Source organism: Pleurodeles waltl, chromosome 5, assembly GCF_031143425.1.
Source record: "Pleurodeles waltl isolate 20211129_DDA chromosome 5, aPleWal1.hap1.20221129, whole genome shotgun sequence".
Classification (NCBI taxonomy): domain Eukaryota; kingdom Metazoa; phylum Chordata; class Amphibia; order Caudata; family Salamandridae; genus Pleurodeles; species Pleurodeles waltl.
Window position 1 is genome coordinate 1301661386 of NC_090444.1, and position 21797 is coordinate 1301683182.

Sequence of the window (21797 nt, forward strand, 5' to 3'; positions counted from 1 at the left end):
ATGCTATGGCCACTGTTGTTTGAAAAGACCCACTTGTTAGGAAATGGAGTACTGGCAGCACCTGCACTTGAGGGGGGATTCCTGTGGGATGGCAGATACCTGACATCAGATCTGGCTCCAACTGGGCACACAGTTCCTGGATTGTGGCACGATCAAGCCGGTAGGTGATGATCACATTTTGCTACTCCATTGTCGACAGGTCCACCAGCGGTCTGTACACCAGAGGATGCCGCCATCTCCTCACATGCCCCAGCGGACGGTGCATATGGAGGAAAACAGCAAGCAGAGAGTCAACCAACTCTGAGGTACGTAAACACAGCTTACTCTGAAAATATTAGCAAATCGAAATATGCCTGTATGAGTGTTTAGGCAAGGCCTAGATATGTGTGACGCAGTCCAAAATAATGCCATGTGGGCCCCTGAAATGGCGGCTGCCTGACCTGTAAAGTGGGACAGGGGGATATGAGGTAACTGCGCTGGCGTTGTACACCGCTGCGGTAGGCGGTTGAAGACTGCAGCACAATCCTGCATTGGTTAACATAGGACCCTATGGGTCCCAGGAGCCAATGACGATGTACACCGGCGGTGACAGTACGCACCGCCGCGGACGTGACCGCCATTTTCTGTCTGTTCAATCACTTGATACCTGATCTTCGACAGGAGAGGACCTACACTGCAAGTGCTGCTGTGACCTCAGTCTGGAAGAGACAATGGCTCGTGTGTCTGGGGAAAGGGCCCCTGCCTTCAGCACATAGGACTTGGAGAAACTCAAGGATGGGGTCCTCCCCCAGTACACCCTATTCTACGGTACTCCAGACAAACAGGTAAGTACACTGTGAGCATGCTGTATGGCCAATGCCTGTGTGGAGTGGGGTGGATGAAAGATGGGGGGGGTGAGAATGAGGCGTGCATGAAACGACATTGAGTGCATGTGCGTCATGGCAAGGGTAGGGATGCGGGCCAATGACTGTGACAGTGCAGATGGTAATTACTTCTCTTTTTCCCCTGTACAATTCTTGTAGGTCAGCGCCCACCAGAAGAAGGACATTTGGCGTGCCATCGCCAAGGAAGTCCGGACCCTGGGGGTCTACCTCAGACGGAGCACCCCCTGCCAGAAAAGATGGGAGGACATTCGCCGCTGGAGCAAGAAGATGGCGGAGGCCCAGCTGGGGATGGCCTCCCAACGTGGGAGGGGTGCCCATCGCACCATGTCCCCCCTGATGTTCAGGATCCTGGCGGTGGGGTACCCGGAGTTGGATGGGCGGTTGAGGGCATCACAGCAGACACAAGGGGGTGAGTACACTCTCATTCTGCCAATTCAGCGCGCATTGTAGGTGTCTGGGTGGGGGAGGAGGGCTGTGGGTTCCCCTAGGCCAGGGCGAGTTTTGTAGGCAAGGACCCTTCTTGAGGCAGGCCCTGTGGCCCCCACCCCACCTGTGTGCAGTGCCAACTTCACCTAGTCAGGCTCCTGTGACATCCATGTGTGCAGAAATCGGGCATAGCCTTGTAACCCATGTCCTGGTATTGAATAGTGGACTCCAAGTGCGCGGCGTAGTGCAGGGGGCTTCTGTGTCTGTCGTGTCCGCCAACGGTAGCGGTATTGCATGCACTCAACATGTCTTTCTTCTGTCTCCCCCCCCCCCTTTTTGTGGTCTCCCTGTTCTTGTGTGCATTAGCATCATCAGGCGGAGGAGCAGTGGCACCAGAGCAGGAGGGAGCTGCATCCCACATGGCCCTGGAGGGCGACACGACGGAGTCTGAATTCACCAGTGGGATGGAGGGCGAGGGGAGCTCCACGGCGGGGACAGGAGCTGACACCAGCGATACAGACTCCTCCTCTGATGGGAGCTCCCTTGCGTTGGCGGGCCCATCTGTGCCCCCCGCATCTACAGGTACAGCCACCAACCCCCCACCAGCACCACCCTCCCAGCAGCCCCTCAGCATTTGCCCCGTGCCCGCTCACCCAGGAGCGTGGACATCACCTTTGTCCCAGGCACCTGAGCCCTTGCCCCAGTCACCCCTACTGCCCTCAGTGAGGAGGCCATTGACCTCCTCAGGTCCCTCACTGTTGGGAAGTCTACCATTTTGAATGCCATCCAGAGTGTGGAGAGGCAGTTGCAACAAACCAATGCATACCTGGAGGGCATTCACTCTGGTCAGGCAGCCCTTCAGCAATCTTTTCAGACTCTGGCCTCAGCACTGATGGCAGCCATTGTCCCTGTCTCTAGCCTCCCCCTCCAACTTCCTCCATCTTCCTCCACCCAGACCCACACCCCTATTCCTCAGCCTATCCCAAGCACACCATCAGACCAGCATGCACACACCTCAACACACAAGGGAAGCTCTGGCAAACATAAGCACCACACATCCTACAGGCACTCACGCAAGCATCACACACATGCAAACACACCAACATCCACTGCCTCCACTGTGTCCCCTTCCTCCTCGTCTCCCTCCTCCCTCCCTGTCTCATCTCCACTCACCGCTCGATGCACTACATCCTCAGCCACTACGTCCATCACCAGCACACCCACCACCACACCCCGCTCACGTGCAGTCACCACCCCACTACCATTCACACGTCCCCTGTGTCCTCTCCCAGTGTGTCTGTGAGGCCACCTCCCAAGGTACACAAACCCAGCCACACACCCACCCAATAGCCATCCACCTCACAACAGCCTCCAGCCCATGCACCTTCACCCAAAGTCAGCAAACGTACACCTGGTACAACCACTACCTCTTCCTCCACTCCCAAACCCCCTCCAGCTACCCATCCCAGTTTTCCTAAGAAACTTTTCCTGGCCAACCTTGACCTCTTTCCCTCACCTCCCCCACTCCTTCAGTCTCCTAGGGCCCGACTCTCCAGGTCCCGTCCTAGCACCTCAGCCACAACATCGGCGGGACCAGTGGTGCCAGTAGTCACCGGATTCTGGAGTGCACCAGGCAGCAGGGCAGCCAGTGTGGCAAGGAGCCACAGCACGGACAGTCCCCCACCTGTCAATCATAAAAAGTTGTCCAGTGCCCGGCGGGAGAGGGGAAAGAAATCAGCCACCAAAGCCGCTCCCAGGGGTACAGTTGGGAGTGTGGAGACAGCTGCAACACCATCCAAGCCCTGCTGCCCAGGACAAGACCACCACCAGCAGCCCCGCTGCCCAGGACAAGACTGCCACCAGCAGCCCTGCTGCCCAGGACAAGAACGCCAGCAGCAGCCCCGCTGCCCATGACAAGACCGCCAGCAGCCCCCGCTGCCCAAGACAAGACCGCCACCAGCAGCCCGCTGCCCAGGACAAGACCGCCACCAGCAGCCCCGCTGCCCAGGACAAGACTGCCACCACCAGCCCTGCTTCCCAGGACAAGAACGCCAGAAGCAGCCCCGCTGCCCAGGACAAGACCGCCAGCAGCCCCGCTGCCCAGGACAAGACCGCCACCAGCAGCCCCGCTGCCCAGGACAAGACCGCCACCAGCCCCGCTGCCCAGGACAAGACCGCCACCAGTAGCCCCGCTGCCCAGGACAAGATCACCAGCACCACCGCAGGACAGTGAGCGCCAATGATTACAACGCAACTGAGGCCGCCACTGGCAGGATGAAGCACTCTGGGCACCAAGCCCCCTCCAGAACCAGTGGAGAAAGGCATCCACTGCCTCTGTCTTTGGCAGGATGAAGCACTCTGGGCACCAAGCCCCCTCCAGAACCAGTGGAGACTGTTATCCACTTGAGATACTGTGGTTTGCACTCTCCAGGATTGAACAGTGGGCAACCCACCCACTGTAGAGACTTGAGAGACTGTGGCTTTGCACTTCCCAGGATTGAACAGTGGGCAACCCACCCACTGTAGAGACTTGAGAGACTGTGGCTTTGCACTCCCCAGGATTGAACAGTGGGCATGGAGCCCCCTCGTGGTCTGGCGTCGTGCACTCATCCGGCTGAGGTGCCCCCCCTTCCCTTCCCCCTGAGGTGCCTGTTTTATTTCTATCTGATGCCCCAGCAGTGTTCTCTCCGTCTTGTTCGGGTATTGAGTGTGGGCCTCGCCCATGCCTTTTGGGCCCAGTGGTCCACGCACTATGATGGTGGAATCCCTTGGACTTGTGTTATTGGTGTATATAATTGTTTATAGTGTAAATGTATATATATGTAAATATTTTTTATTTATGTAATTGAATATATAACAATTATTCGACTCATTTCCTTTTGTCCTTGCATTCTTCCAGGTGGGGTTGGGGGTGTAACAGTAATGTATCATGCTGTACTTGTGTGTGTGTTGTAGTGGGCGAGGGTGGGGGTGTTGTGTATTGCGTGTCTGTGTCACTGTTTTTTTCCCTCCCCCTCCCCTGTGTCGTAGGTGCAGTACTCACCGTGGTCTTCGCCGCCGTCGTTCGTGCTCCTGGTAGAGGAGCAGGAAGACAAAGGCTGGGAGTATCTGGACTGCCGGTTCCATGGCGTCCTGGTTCCTCGTGGGGTGTGTAGAGTTGAGCGTTTTCCCTTCTAAGTCCTGTTTCCGGCGTGTTTTTGTTCGCAGGGAATACGCCCCGGAAAAGGTGGCGGATTGGACTGTTGTAATAGTGTGGACGGTACATTGTCCTCCGCCTGTCTGTTGGCGGTTACCACCGTGGTGTTTGTTTGTACCGCCGTGGCGGTCGGAGTGTTAAAGTGGCTGTATATGTTGGCGGTTTCCGCCACGGTCGTAATTTCATTTTTTTTTACCGCCAGCCTGTTGGCGGTTTTACCGCCGCTTTAACACCGACCGCCAGGGTTGTAATGACCACCTATGTCTCATGAGTGAGAATGAATATATAAATGCCAAAAAAGAAATTTGAAAAAAAAAAAATATTTAAACAAGGAGGTGGGAAAACACATTACCTTAGAAAAATTTAGAATATATTTTTAGGTTTCTTGAAATATTTAATTGAAAGACAATTTGGTTCAGCGCATTGTTAAACCTTAAATGATTACCTAACAATGTAACAAATAAAGTAAGATATTCGGGTTAGATATAATGGTGATTTATTTTATGGGTTTAAGACATTTTGGCTGTTCTGACAAGGTATGAATAATAAGAGTGCTATCATGCCTTGGCGGTCAAGGAAGAATTATTTTCTTCAGAGCTGGCAAACGTCCCGGGGTTCTGCATACCACTGTTCAAAAATAAATTTATAATTTCTCATAGTGGTTTCTGCTGTAGAAATAAATAGTTTTGACAAAACATAAAAGTTTTTATACTCGAAATTGTAAAAAGAGACAAGTTACTTCGAAGTACCATCTGTTAAAAAAGATATAACCATTAATGACTGTATATCATTGAAAGGAGAACATATTAAAACCAAAGTGTCCTTTATTTCTCCTTGGTGCAATCTGAAGAAAGAACTGCTGAGCATGATCTTTTTTGTAAAGCAAAAGTTCTGATGATCCGTTAAGCAGCGCTTCCCAACATTGATGTCTCGGGTAACAGCCTAGCTGGAGCTTGGCAGAATCTTTACAGACAACAAAATGCAAAGTATTTTCGAAATATGTAGATAAAAGCACAAAGCTGATGGCAATGTCTGCAGGTGAACATTGAAACAAGCGGGGCATCAATTGACTGAAGCGAGTTGGTGCAACAAGAAAGCCTGCCTACATTCTGCTCACCGCATAGTTGGAAGCTTCTGAAAAGGATCTCCTACAGGCACTAACTGGACTATCTGAAAAACCTTTACAAAAACACATCAAATTCCAATCAAACATATGTTTTACAAACAGTTCAAATAACTTGGGCCCGCAAATTGACACGGGCACTTTAAAAAGCAGTCTAATAAAGCACAAAGACACGCTTTTCAGTTTTTAGTAAATGGATATTTCCTGTACCCAATCATTTTGCTATGTTCTGAAAATTCACAATTTTTATTAACAATTTCAAGCTTATGATTTTTAGTAAATATAATGGTATTGTCCTCAAACATCACTTGTCATTTTCCTTAATCGCTACTTACATAGCCGTGACCAGCCTGAAATCTTCAGGTTTAATCAGCGTATGCCCTAATAACAGCGCTTATGTCCAGCATTCTATGTCAGAAACAGCTTCATGTTCCTATGGTCAACCTTCTGTGGCCACACCATGCCACCACATCCTAGGTTTTTTGTTCATATTGAAGGGCCTACAGTCATGGCACAGAGAAGGCCTTCATAATCTAGATTGCACAGTGGTATTGACTTGCAGATGCGCTTTTGTCCAACAATAGTGAGAGGGAGTAACCTTTCGTCAGGGGCGGCTCCTTCGCAATGGTGAAGGAGCGTCACCCCCTCTCCAGCTGAGCCAGCAGCAGAAAATTAAAACGATAGTTCACTATTATTTTATTTCTCTGCTGCTGGCTCAGCCAGCATGTGAAGGGAGGGTCAGAGTGGGCCACTGGAGGTGGGAGGCAGGAGGAGAGAGTGCACCTTAGTGTGCATGTGTGTTTGGCAAGCCATCTCAGGCACTTAGGTTTCTCCAACCTGGCTGCGTTGCACAGCTGAACTGGAGAAACTGAACAGACCCCCGGGCAGCCATTCAGACCAATTCTGACGCTGCTTTCATGCTAAGTTTAGCATAAAAACAGTGGCAGGATTGCTGGGGAGCCTGATCTGGGACACCACATTGAGGGAAGAGGAGTGACGAGCAAGGCGGCAGGAGATGGCGGCATTGTGGTAAAGGTAAGTTTTTTTATTTTTTTTTTATTTTCACCTCAGACTCTGTCTCCACCTGCCCCTCCCCATGAGCTTTGTGGTAGCCGCCGCTTCCTTTCACCCCCTGCTGTAGGTGGCACCACTAGCACCAACAGGACTATTTAAAAACAGTGATGCTAGTGAGCCTGTGTGGGATCGCACTAGGAAAGACTTGCCTTCCATGACTTTGAGGTTAGCTCCGTCTAGAAGCAGAGTGCCTAACCTCAAAGTCCTGCCTGAAAGCAGAGAGTGCAGCCTTTCTCTCTAACTATATCTTATATTATACCTCTGATCTATCTTATGCCTGTGTCCCACGGTATATGAGCTAAGAATCTGACTTGTGTGCAAAAACATGGGATGAAGAGGAGCATTCTAAGCTTCCACGACTCTCTAACTGCATTCTTGACTCCTCAGAGCTGTAGGTGAGTGGCATTCACAGAGGAGACTACAAACCCAATAAAACAGTTTTGCTTTCCTTCTGTTTCTTTTAGTGGAAGTGACTGGCTCCACACATAGCACTCTACCCACAGTACTCTTGCATTGTCATTATCTGTTTATTAAGTTCATGATTTTAACTGTTTCTTCAGCTTTATTTTGGCCCCTGAGCCAACTGGGGAGGACATAGCTGACCTGGGTAACCTACCTGAACTTGCTGGCTGGCAAGTAGAGGGTGGGCCAACCAGGGCAGAATTCTGCAAGGCGCAGAAGGAATGCCCCACCCTTGAGGGTCTGAGGCAACAGGCCACAGCCCAAGCAGCAGGTGACGCCTCTGGCACTCACCATATTTACTGGGAGAATTATCTCCTTTACAGTGAGTCTAAGTTTCCAGGTCCTGGGGCAGCCCGTGTGCTGGTGGTCCCCCAGTGTTACCGGGCCTTCCTACTGGGTCTGGCTCACGACATCCCCCTGGCAGGATACCGGGGCCAAGACAAGACCTTTAGCAGGCTTGTCACCCACTTCCATTGGCCCAGAATGAGGATAGCCTCAGATAACTTCTGCAGAGCTTGCCCCACCTGCCAGGCTAGTGGGAAGACAGGGAAACAGCTTAAGGCTCCCCTGCTCCCACTCCCGGTCATTGGCACCCGCTTTGAAAGGGTGGGCATCAACATTGTTGGTCCCTTGGACCCCAAAACTGCCTTGGGCAATAGATTTATCCTGGTTTTGGTGGACCATGCCACCCGCTATCCAGAGGCAATCCCTCTGGGAACAGTGACTGCACCGGAGGTGACCAGAGCCCTGTTGGGAATATTTACCCGTGTGGGATTCCCTAAGGAGGTTGTGTCTGACAGGGGCACAAACTTCATGTCTGCATACATGAAGTCCATATGGGATAAGTGTGGGGTGACCTACCGGTTTACCACCCCTTATCATCCTCAATCCAATGGGCTTGTTGAGAGATTCAACAAGACCCTGAAGGGCATGATTAGTGGCCTGACTGAAGCCATGAGGCGTAAGTGGGACGTCCTCTTACCATGCCTGTTGTTTGCTTCCAGAGAGGTGCCCCAGAAAGGGGTGGGGTTCAGCCCCTTTGAGCTTCTCTATGGTCACCCTGTCAGGGGATCTCTAAGCAATGTTAAAGAGGGCTGGGAGAAGGCTCCCAAGACACCTCCCAGGATGTGGTCAGCTACATGCTGGCCCTCCGCAACCAAACCCAACGCTTCTGGAAGCAGGCCAAGAGTAACCTTGAGGCCAGTCAAGAGGTGATGAAGGAGTGGTACGACCGGAAGACCACTCTGGTTGAGTTCTCACCTGGAGAGAAAGTTTGGGTAATGGAGCCAGTAGAGCCCAGGGCTCTCTCTAGGACCGCTGGACTGGCCCCTTTGAGATCAAGGAGCGTAAAGGGGAGGCCACTTACCTAGTGGACCTCAAGACCCCTAGGCACCCCCTAAGGGTCCTCCATCACAACAGGCTAAAACCTTACTTTGAGAGGTCTGAGGTCAGTATGCTCCTGGTCACAGATGAGGGCATGGAAGAGGAGAGTGAACCATTCCCCGACCTCATCTCTGCCAAAGAAGATGATGGGTCAGTGGAGGGTGTCATTCTCTCTGACTCCCTGACTCTAAACCAGAGAGGAGACTGCTATGAGCTGGTAGAGCAGTTCTCAACCCTGTTCTCTCTTACCCCTGGACTGACCCACCTCTGTGTCCATGACATTGACACCGATGACAGTCCCCCTGTGAAGAACAAAATTTACAGGTTATCGGATAAGGTGAAGGCCAGCATCAAGGAGGAGGTCTCCAAGATGTTGACTCTAGGGGTTATTGAGAAATCCAGTAGTCCCTGGGCCAGCCCTGTGGTGTTGGTTCCTAAGGCTACTGCCCCAGGTGCGAAGCCAGAACTCAGGTTCTGTGTGGACTACCGGGGTCTCAACTCAGTCACACGGACTGATGCTCACCCCATCCCCCGAGCTGATGAACACGTTGACAGACTAGGCGCTGCCAAGTTCCTAAGTACGTTTGATCTTACTTCAGGGTACTGGCAGATCGCCCTGACTGAGGGGGCTAAAGAGAGATCAGCATTTTCCACACCTGATGGGCATTACTAGTTCCGGGTGATGCCATTTGGGTTGAAAAATGCCCCCGCTACCTTTCAACGGTTGGTTAACGGGGTCCTGGCTGGCAAGGATGCCTAGTGTGCAGCCTACCTGGACGACATAGCTGTCTACAGTTCCAGCTGGGAGGAACACCTGTTCCACCTCAAGGAGGTGCTTCAGGCTCTGCAACAGGCAGGCCTGACCATCAAGGCTAGTAAGTGCCAGATTTGGCAGGGTTCTGTGGTGTACTTGGGACACCTAGTAGGTGGTGGCAAGGTGCAGCCACTCCAGGCCAAGATTGAAACTATCAAGGCCTGGCAACCATCTAGAACACAGACTGAGGTGAGAGCCTTTTTAGGCCTCACGGGATACTACCGCAGATTCATCAAGGGCCACGGTACCATTGTGTCACCCTTGACAGAACTCACTTCCAAGAAACAACCTAGGTTGGTGAATTGGACAGAGGCTTGTCAGAAAGCCATTGATTCTCTGAAGGAAGCCATGTGCACGGCCCCCGTGCTCAAGGCCCCTGACTACTCCCAGGAATTTATTGTGCATACAGACACTTCAGAGCATGGCATAGGGGCTGTTCTAGCACAGCTAAATGAGGAGGGCTCAGACCAACCAGTAGTCTTTATTAGCAGAAGGCTATTACCACAGGAACAGAGGTGGAGTGCTATTGAGAGAAAAGCATTTGCTGTGGTCTGGGCACTGAAGAAGCTAAGACCCTACCTGTTTGGGACTCACTTCCGTGTTCAGACAGACCACAGGCCCCTCAGATGGCTCATGCAGATGAGGGGTGAGAATCCAAAACTCTTGAGGTGGTCCATTTCCCTACAGGGGATGGACTTTACGATGGAGCATCGCCCAGGGGTTGACCACGCCAATGCTGATGGTCTCTCCAGATACTTCTGCCTTAGCGATGAGAGCTCCCAGGAGGTTGTGTAGCTCTCCCCACTTTCAGCTGGGGGGACACATGTTAGACCTGACATGCCTTAGGGGGGTCACCCCTAACTTTTTGCCTGCCTCCCTCCAATTTTTGGACACTGTTTTTGCTGGCTTTTAGACTCTGTGAACTTTACCACTGCTAACCAGTGCTAAAGTGCATATGCTCTCTCCCTCTAAACATGGTAACTTTCGATCATACCCAATTGGACTAATTAATTTACTTATAAGTCCCTAGTATGTGCACTATATGTGCCTAGGGCCTGTAGATTAAATGCTGATAGTGGGCCTCCAGCACTGGTTGTGCCACCCACTTAAATAGCCCCTTTACCTTGTCTCAGGTCTGCCATTGCAAGGCCTGTGTGTGCAGTTTCACTGTCACCTCGACTTGGCATTTAAAAGTACTTGCCAAGCCTAAACCTCCCCTTTCTCTACATATAAGCACCTCTAATGGGTGCCCTAGGTAACCCCTCGGGCAGGGTGCTGTGTGGGTGAAAGGCAGGACATGTACCTGTGTAGTTTACATGTCCTGGTAGTGTAAAACTCCTAAATTAGTTTTTACACTACTGTGAGGTCTGCTCCCTTCATAGGCTAACATTGGGGCTGCCCTCATACATTATTGAAGTGGTAGCTGCTGATCTGAAAGGAGTAGGAAGGTCATATTTATTATGGCCAGAATGGCTGACTGGTGAAGTTGGATTTAATATTACTATTCTAGAAATGCCACTTTTAGAAAGTGAGCATTTCTTTGCACTTAAATCTTTCTGTGCCTTACAATCCACGTCTGGCTGGATTTAGTTGACAGCCCCTTGTGCATTCACTCAGACACACCCCAAACACAGGGTACTCAGCCTCACTTGCATACATCTGTATTTTGAATGGGTCTTCCTGGGCTGGGAGGGTGGAGGGCCTGCTCTCACACAAAGGACTGCCACACCCCCTACTGGGACCCTGGCAGACAGGATTGAACTGAAAGGGGACCTGGTGCACTTCTAAGCCACTCTTGAAGTATCCCCCACTTCAAAGGCACATTTGGGTATAAAACAGGGCCTCTGCCCTACTACCTCAGACACTTGCTGGAGAAGAAACCTGAACCAGAACCTGCATCCTGCCAAGAAGAACTGCCTGGTTGCCCAAAGGACTCACCTGACTGCTTTCTACGGAGGACTGCTGCCTTGCTCTTGCCCTGCTGCCTTGCTAAACTCTTGCCTTGCTGCAGAAGTGCTCTCCAAGGGCTTGGATAGAGCTTGCCTCCTGTTCCCTGAAGTCTCAGGACCAAAAAGACTTCTTTATTTCAACTGGACTCCTTGTGCGGCGAAAAATTCGACGCATAGCTTGCTCCGCGGTGAAAAATTCACTGCACGCCGACCCGGGGCGACGCCGCTCAACTTTGCAAGGAAAAGATCGACGCAGCGCCTGCAGTGCGACCGGAACTTCGATGCTGGACAACGCCTCCCGACTTCCAGAGAGGAAATCGACACAGCGCCTGCCGTGAGGGAGAAAATTCCACGCACAGCCCACCGGAACGACGCGCAGCCGGACAACAAGCCCAGGATTCCACGCACAGACCCCGGGGTGTCTGAAAACCCCGCGACCCACAGAGGAGACTGTCCGTGTGCCGGAAATCAACGCAATGTCTTCCCCGTGTGAAAAAAACCGACGCAAGTCCATGTGTGAAGGGGCGAAACTGACGCACACACCATTTTCCACGCATCTCCTCCTCTGCAGCCCTCTGCGGAGATTTTTCACTCCAAACCAGGTACTTTGTGCTTGAAAGAGACTTTGTTTGCTTTTTAAAGACTTAAGACACTTCATGATTTTCAGTGATATCTCTACAATTTCTTATTGCATCTTTTATCGTTTTGACCTGCAAATATCCAGATAAATATTATATATTTTTCTAAACACTGTGTGGTGTATTTTTGTGGTGCTATATAGTGTTATTGTATGATTTATTGTACAAATACTTTACACATTGCCTTCTAAGTTAAGCTCAGTGCCAAGCTACCAGAGGGTGGACACAGGATAATTTGGATTGTGTGTGACTTACCCTGACTAGAGTGAGGGTCCTTGCTTGGACAGGGGGTAACCTGACTGCCAACCAAAGACCCCATTTCTAACAGCCTTGTTTTAATTCCTCTGTAAATAAAGTCAGGAAGGGAATGCTCAGTGTAATATTGGAGTATCTGAGCTTCAGTTTGGCTTATTTTGGTCATATCAAGCTGGAGCACATATTTCATTCAGCTCTCCAGTCTCTTTTTGAAGTGACGCTCTCTGGCCTTGGTGCCCTTTTTCAAGGATGTTGCTGCAATTCTGTGCCAGTGGGATGCTGACGGCATGCCAAAGGCAAGCCTGTCTAAGCCCATTCTTGCCTGAGCCTCATTTAGCACACTCAAGCAGACACACAACACAGCACATAATTCATCTATTTCATAAAGGCCCTTTTCTCTCTACAATCTCCCAGGTGAGTCCTGCATGACAGCGCCAATTCTTTTCACCAAACTCCAGGGCATCTTCTACTGCAGTCTCATCTGCTTTACCTTGCTAACAACACTACCACCCCCCTTGCGAAACTCTTCTGACACCCACCAGTAAGGTTATTGTGTCTCAATTTCTCTTCCTTGCTGTCAGCTCAAATGTATGCTTCTTAGTGCCTGATCCATCCACAATGACCACCTCTCGATCAATAACCTAATTGAATCTCCAAAATTAAACATTTTACTTTTGGGCTGTGCATCATCCCCACCCTTGAAATTTTTGGTGGAGTCCCCTTGGGCTACTCTACACTGGAGTGTGACCATCAGAGAGGAATTGGAGGCACTTTAGTCATTATCCATTGTTCATCTCCCAATCCCTCTGATCTTAAAAATTACCACTGCGTGTCTCCGCTTCCTTTTCCCTCAAAACCTCTCAGAGAAACTTGTCAAAATCATTTTTCTTTGGACCTGGAGCAACAAGAACGTCTTGACCACCTCAGAGACTGTTTCCCTAGCACTCACTGAACATATCAAATAAATTGGGGATCACAATATGTATACAATGATTTAAAGATACAGCTCTTATATATGAGAAGTAAATGGAGATCTTTGAGGAGAGAGGAGACAGAGGCATGTGGTGGAAGGTGTATAATTGTACAGGCTCCAGAATTTTGAATAGAGTGTGCAAAATGTGTGTACTTTGCTTTTGTGTAGTTATGCAACACTTCATCAGAATTGTACAAAACTATGCATAATTATGTGAAATGCAAATCTGTCATTTTGGGCCAGATGTAGCAAAGGGTTTTACCCATTTTGTGTCTATGGGAAAATGTGTTCGTACATATGGCCCTATGTGCTCTATTTTAGTGTGAAATGCATCCTCATGTCACTTTGTGGTGTAAGGATGCATTGAAACAAAAGCCCCATGAACAGTAACTGCTGGTGTTTGATTGCTCCAATGTGGTCGTAATAAATGTTTACTGTGAATGCCAGGTAATTAGGCAAAGCGGTATAATGTCGTAATTTCAGGGGTTTTGCGTAATATGGGCAATGCTAAATTCCTAACATTAATCCAGTTACAACAATATCATTTAAATTCCCCTGAGGCCTAATTTTGAACAATTTGGAAGTGCTGGATGAGATAGTTAGAGCAACCCAAGTATAAAAGTTACATTAGTCAAGCCTGAACATGACTAAAGTGTTGATGACCAACCTTTAGGTCTGAAGTAGAAGAACGAGGAAGATCTTTTTCAGCATTTTAATGAGAGTAAATCAGGTAGCTGTAATTTAAAGAGTTTGAGAAGCAAAAGAGAAGTTTTAATCAAGAAAAGCCCAGTGTATCTGACAACAGGAATAGAGGAAGGAGAAATGACCAATTCAGAGGGCCAGAATGCAGAAGGCCACTGAGTGTGCTTGCTGCCTAATAGGACCACTTTGGTTTTCTTATTATTCATTTTGAAGCAGTTTGTTTCCTTCCAGTTTGCAATGGAAGTTATGCATGATCTGAATGATGCTTGTATAGTTGAGGGGTTGGCAGAAATACTCAGAAGGTTTTGTGTGTGTTTGGCTTGTGTAATGATGTTGAATCTAAAAGAGGGCACTAATGAAGCAAGAGGGGAGATTTAAGCATTAGAAAGAGTAGGGCTCAAAGCAGAATTCTGAACCACTTAATAAATGGTAGTCATGGGGCCATACTGGAAAGGGGAAAGAGAACCAATCTTGATCTATCACTAAGGAAGGAGGCTTACTAAAACAAGACTTTGACACAGATGTCTTGCTCATGAAGCCTGGTAGTAAGGATTGTATGGGAAACCATATTGAAAGCATGTAATGGGTCCAAGAGAACCAGGGCTGCACAGTTGCCATGATCAGCCCCCCCACCACTCTGATAAATATACGTGTCATCAATCTTCACTCAACTTTCTTGTCATTCTCCACATACTTAGCCATCATTCAGGGGCACATGTCATTTTTTATCTGCAGCTAAAGCTTGCAATGCTTTTCAACTAAACACTAAAGTAATCCCTACTTTTTGTCTCTTCTAAAAGAAACAATATGGCTTTTCACTTCATCTTGAACTGCTATAGTCTCTTTTTTTGGCTTCTTTATTCTTTCACAGAGCCAACATGCCCACTTTGGGGGCAACACATGATCCTATAAGTAGCAATAACCTATCATAACATAGCATAACTTATTGTAATATACCATAATTGATATTGACTAGTTTTCTAAAGCATGTGAATGCCAATGGCGTCTTGGCCCTAATGTCGAAAGAACTGACTAGAAAATTATTCTTAAGACTGTAGCCTATTATTACGGCTTAACAAAATGAACAAGAAAAAAAACATGTTCAAGCTCTTTCCTGAATCTGAGTAGATTTGGTTGGTTTCTCAGTTATTCAGGGAGATTATTCCACAGTTTAGCTGTGGAGTAAATGAAACTCCTACCACCCCACTTCTTACTTTTGATACTATGGGCCTTCACTGTCCTGGAATTGATTGTGCATAACACTCTGCATGGATTGTACTAAATATGTTTTTTTGTTTTTTTAAAATATGCAGGGATGTTCCCATACAGGACTTCATGAGCCAGGCATAATGATTTAAACTTGATTCTATTCTTCACTGGAAACCAGTGGAGTTTCTGAAGGGTCTGGACACAGCATTGAATTTTGGGAATCTTTATAGAAGTCTTGTCACTGCATTCTTCAAAACTTGAATTTTTTTTCAGTGAGCGCTGATGAATACCAAGATAAAGGGCATTGCAGTATTCAGACCTTGATAACACCAAAGCGGTGACCATCAATTTTTGAAAATGACAAGGAATAAAAGGAAGGATCTTCCTGATTTTACGCAGAAGAAAAAAGCAGCAAGAAGTGAGTTTGTTTATCTGTGCCATGAAAGATAAGTCGGATTCGAAAATTACACTCAAATTTTGTAATTACGGCACCGGAATAAGAGTGAAACTGAGCGACTGAGGCCACCAGGCTTGATCCCAGGAGATTGGATTTTCCCATGGAGAAGGACTTCAGTTTTGGCTGAATTGAGCATGAGGCTATTATTGTTCATCCAAAGTTCCTTAGCAAGCATAGGGCCCTTTAAGCGATATGCCATTTTGTTGGTATCATTCGAGATAGCCACCAGAATTTGTGTGTTGTCTGAGTAGGCGACTGGTGCAGAACCCAAAGATCGGATCAGCTTTGTGAGGGGGACCAAGTAGATATTGACCAATTTGGGGCTCAGAGACGAGCCCTGAGGAACCCCGCACAGCAGCAGCATGACAGACTTGGAAATAAGGTCCCCAAAGCTGACCATTTGACTGACGCAACTATTTGTGCCAGGGGGTGATTAAAATCTTGTCATTGACCGTGTCATAACATAACATATCATAACATGCCAAATGCGTTTAGGATATGCTAGGTATTTTGCTCAAATGACAATGACTGCTTCTATAAAGTGGGTATTTATTTCATGCGCAAGAGATTGGCATCAGATGGCAGTCATCATATTCCAAGTACTGGCACCATCTTTCAGTGTTTGTAACCACATATCAGAGATAAGCTTCAATTTCTAAATATTTAGAAGCATACTCACTTGCGAATGTTTGCAGTGCTTTGTTTGCATACATCCGTCTGCCAACAATTGATGAGATGACAAATTCACATTATTAAGCACAATTTCTCATACTTGTTCTGAAATTTCACGTAGTAAAGCAAATCAGGCAAATTTCACAACACCTTAATAAATAGGCACACATCCTAGCAACAGTGCATGCACAGAAATGCATACACAAACACAACATGTGGACACACATACAGCAAAGACAGATATGGCCTGAGGTCCACAGGAACGTAATGAATCAATGTTTTGTATAGACCGTAGAGACTAATATTAAGTAATTCTCTGGATTCAGAACTAGTAGTTGACTTAAATATCTTAATTCTTCATTAACCCCTTAGCTGCTGGGCCTTCCCCCACCTGTGCTGAGCCCTTTTTTGGCTATTTGGGGTAGTTCATGCTTATGGGTCCATACCTTTTTTCCACATAAGCTATCTGTGCCAAATGTGTCTAAAGATACCCAAGGTTTGTCGATCCCCCCTGACGGGGACTGAGAAATTAGTTAAAATACAGCTAAAAGTTGTTTTTTTTGGGGGAAAAATGGTGGAAAAAAGTGCTGCAAAAGAAAGCATCTGTATTTTTTCCCTGCAAAAACGCACCAACGAAGGGTTTGCATTGCTAAAATCACCATCTTCGCAGCTTTCAGGAACAGGCAGACTAGAAAAAGAAAACCAAACTTTTCAACACAGTTTTGGCATTTTACTGGGGCATACTCCATTTTACCTATTTTGGTGCTTCCAGCCTCCTTCCAGTAAGTGACAGAAATGGGTGTGAAACCAATAGTGGATCCTGGAAAACTATACAATTCTAGATTCAGCAAGGGGTAATTTCAAGATTTTCCTGTAGAAAGTAACAGTTGAAATAAAAATATATTGAAATTTAGTTGAAAAAGCAGCCATCTCTGTCTACATTTTCATCTGAAACTTTTTTTAACTATGGCAGATTTTCAAAAGCAATACATCGTTACCTCAGCTGGATACTTCTGGTTGTGGGGAGATATAGGGCTTGTAGGTTCACCAAGAACCAAGGTACTGAGAGCCAAAAAGTGAGCTGCACCGTGCAATGAGTTTTCATTGTGTGCCGGGTATAGCGAAATGGGCACAAGATATTGAGTTTAGAAGCAATGGTTATTTGCACATCTCTGAATTTGGGGGGTCCCCGTACCAACATGTGAATTACAGGGCATTTCTCAAAATGACTTCTTTCTTACAAACTGCCCTACATTTGGAAGACACAAATGCAGAGAAAAATAATTGGTAATAACACTGCTACTCACTTGTGTGGGTAGGCCTAGTGCAAAACGACAGGAAACACTCCAAAACTGATGTGTTTTTTGCAAAGTGTCTAGTAGTGGATTTTGGGATCTAGCTCAGCAGGCACCTAGGGAAACATAGGAAACCTGTACATTTTGAAAAACTTGACACCAGGAGGAAGGCAGGATGGGGTGTCTTGTGGGGCTCCCACCAGGTTCTGTTACCAAGAATCCTCTTCAAACTTCAAAATCTGGCTAAAAAAACAGATTTTGCTCACATTTCGGTGATGGAACGTTCTGGAATCTGTGGGGAGCCACAAACTTCCTTCTCCCAGCATTCTCCAAAGTCACCCAATTAAAATGGTACCTCACTTGTGTGGGTTGGTCTAGTGCCCGTGACATGAAATGTCTCAAAACACAACATGGACACGTCACATTTTCACACTGAAAACTGAAGCATTTTTTGCAAAGTGCCTAGCTGTGGATTTTTGGGCTCTAGCTCAGCCAGCACGTAAGGAAACCTAGAAAACCTGTGCATTTTTGCAAACTAGGAATCCAGGATGGGGGGGGGGCTCTCACCAGGATTTTCACCAATAATCCTTTCCAAATCTCAAAATTTGTCTAGAAAAAAATATTTCCTCCTATTTTGGTGATGGAAAGTTCTGTAATCTGAGGGGGGCCACAAACGTCCCTCCACCCAGCATTTCCCCAAATCACACAATTAAAATGGTACCTTATTTTTGTGGGTAGGCCTAGTGCCCGCAGCAGGAAATGCCCTAAAATACAACATGGACACATTACATCTTCACACTGAAAACGGACGCGTTTTTTACAAATTGTCTTGCTGTGGATTTTGGCTCTAGCTCAGCCGACACTTAGGGAGGTATAGCAAACCTGTGCATTTTTTTAAAACTATAAATCTAGGGGAAACCAGGACGGGGGATTTGTGGGGCTCTCACCAGGATCTTTCACCCAGAATCCTTTGCAAACCTCAATTTGTTTCTAAAAAATCTAATTTTCCTCATATTTTGGTGCTGCAAAGTTTTGCAGTCTAATGGGAGCCACTAACTTCCTTCCACCCAGCATTACCCAGGTCCCCCGATAAAAACAGTACATCACTTATGTGGGTAGGCCAAGTGCCAGCGACAGGGAAGGGCCCAAAATGTATTGTGGCGATAATGATAACAAAGGTGAGTGTACTAATTAGTCTTGGGTTGGGAACCATCTAGGGAAACCTATCAAACCCAGATATTTGTGAAAAGTAGACAACAAAGGGAGTCCAGGGAGGTATTGTTTGTGTGGATGCCCCAAGGTTTTTTTAAAGTTTTTTTTTACCCAGAATACCCTGCAAATGTAAAATGTTTAAAACAAATACTATTTTTTGCCGCTTGACAAAGTTTTACAAGATGTTCAAAACTTATAATTTGCTAAGTTCAGCTACTGTCTTGGAAGTTTCGCGGTGATCTGTCAAGTGGGGGCCAAGAAAATGGGGGGTTCCAAAACACGTTTTCCCCGTTCATTTTTCCATAGGACCTTTAGACACACCTGCAGCTTGAACCGCTGTACGGAATTTCACCAAATTTGGCATGAAACTAGATTCTGTTCTACAGATTACTCATTTTGTGCTTTTGTGCAAATATGTTCAGTAGTTTCAAAGTAATTTAAGGCCAAAAACAAAGTTATAGGGATCTGGATCCTCCGTGGATCCACCGTGGGTTGATCCGCGGATCCACGCGCCATAGAAGGAATCTGATTGGCTGCTCACAACCTGAGATAAATGTTGTGCCCGCCATTTTGTTTTGTTGGTAAACAGTCCCCGGGGCTGAAATTTTGGGTGCAGTGGAGCTCTTGAGGTCAAGGTACAGGTTCCCTGACTCTATTGGGGTGATATTGTTGTGGTGATGGAACAAATATTAGGCTTCAAATGCCAGTAAAAGGTTTTTTTTGACATTTTGCACGATCTGTGGATCCACCTGCGGGAATCTGTGAATCTCGTGAAATGTCACAAAAAAAAACGAAGTCTATATTCTGACAGAGACGCTCTCACATTTAGAGTTACATACACTGACACTCTCACACCAGTCTGACATCCAGGCAGACACTGTCACACTCACTCTCACACCTACAGAGATGCTGTTACATCCACTGTCACATCTACAGAGACACTCTCATACTCACTCTCACACTCAGAGAGACACTCTCACACCCATACTCATATCCAGACAGACACTGTCACAATCCCTCTCACACCCACACAGGGACTCTCACGCTCAGTCTCACACTAACATAGACACTCTCACATGTAGATTTGGTGAGAACACCTTGAACTGTTTTTTTCTGTAAAAAAGTGAAGGAGTCAGATATACTCTATGTAGGTTGAAGTGTGGGTTCCTGTGTCTATAGGAGAGAAAAAAGTGTTGCTAAGTTTTATTGTCTTAAACCTGCACATGCTATGTTAAGGTATATATAGAGTCTCTAATGTATACTGTTAAGCAGATCCAAATAATACAATTATAAAGGGAGTCTAATACTCTGTTTGATATATAAACAACCAGTTGTATATTGATGTGCATATAGAGACTTTAAGTGTGTAGGCTGCAGTAAGAGATGTATTAGGGGTGTAATATAGTTAATGTAATTTTCTATATTGCTAATATAGATTACTATTTATAAATTATGCTTTATTTATGGTTTAGACTGCTAATTGTGGCCAGTTTTATTTTTAAGTTCACTTGGTATTAGAATATGTGTTTAAGTACGTTTATACAGTGTGTTGTGAGAAACCCCATCCTTCAAGTGAGAGGCATGTAGAGTATAGAACAGAGTGTATTATTAAAAGAAGAAACATGTTGTTTTGAGTTTTACTGACTGAGATGAAAGGTTTCAGAGGCCTATGCCCAGGTATAGATGCACTCTATTAAAACATATGGTACTTATATAGCTAATAATAATATAAAAAACATAGAGTCAGTGTCATAACAGTGAGAAAGTTACCTGTATAGTCAATAATGCACACACTAACATACCGGGTCACAGACCAAGGGTCATACTGATAGATTAATTAACAGAATGAGGAATAGAGTAATGCATACAGTGACACACCTAGGCACACACTGATCTCTACACTGACACACCTATGCACACTGTGATGTATAGACTGACATACCAAGATGCATACTACTCAGTAGAGTGACACACTCAAGCATGTATTGTTGCATGCACTGATGCACCCAGGTGACAGTGATCCTTACACTGACACATCCAGGGACACACTGATATACACAATGACACACTTAGGTGTGTAGTAATACATGTAGTGAGACACACAGACCCACTCTCACTTATGTAGTGAGACACCCAGGCACACACTGATGTATACAGTGACACATCCAGACATACTCCCTTACATATACTGAGACATCCGAGAATGCAATTATGCATATACTGACAGATCCAGGCACACATTGGTGCATGCACTGACACACCCAAGTGCACACTGATGCATTCACAGAAACATTCAGCTGTACACTGATGCATATACTGAGACATCCAGGCACTGAGAGACGCACAGAGTGATACTCACACACCTACGAGCACAGTGATGCATACACTACCACAACAATGCACACACTGATACACTGAGGCAATTATATAGATATACTGAGGCGGGTTTGGGTACTAAAATCGAGAATGAGGATTGGCTAGATTTCATTAGATCTTTTTCTTGTGTGCGTTTACAAGAGACTTGGTCCGTGGATCCCATTCACATAAATGGTTTTAGGACATTTCACATCCCTGCAGTTCATTGTTCAAGGGGCAGGGCGAAAGGTGGACTGTGCACATTTATCGCCAATAAGTTTGATTTAATAAAGGATATCAGTTCAATTTCTAATACGTTCTATCAACTGATACTATGTGAATTAAAAAATAAAGCACAATTGGTGATTAATAATTTTTATAATAATGCCCCCAACAAAGATTTTCATCCACACTTAGGCTATTGCAGGAAGACCTGAATTGTGTATGTAACTCGTCACATAAAGAGACCTTTATCGTGTGGGGGGGTGACTCTAATATTCATCTGTGTCCTCAAATAGACAAGAAACCCTGCTCTTTTGGCACAGGTGGAAATTATGACTTATTTCATTTTACACAAAACCACTATGGTAATTTGCTGAACAATGTATTATTTAAATTTGACCTCCTTTTTTGTAATAGTCTAAATGATAGTAACTCACAGCTAAAACCTACCTTTAACAGTAGATGTGCCAACACAATAATTGACTTTATGTTAGTG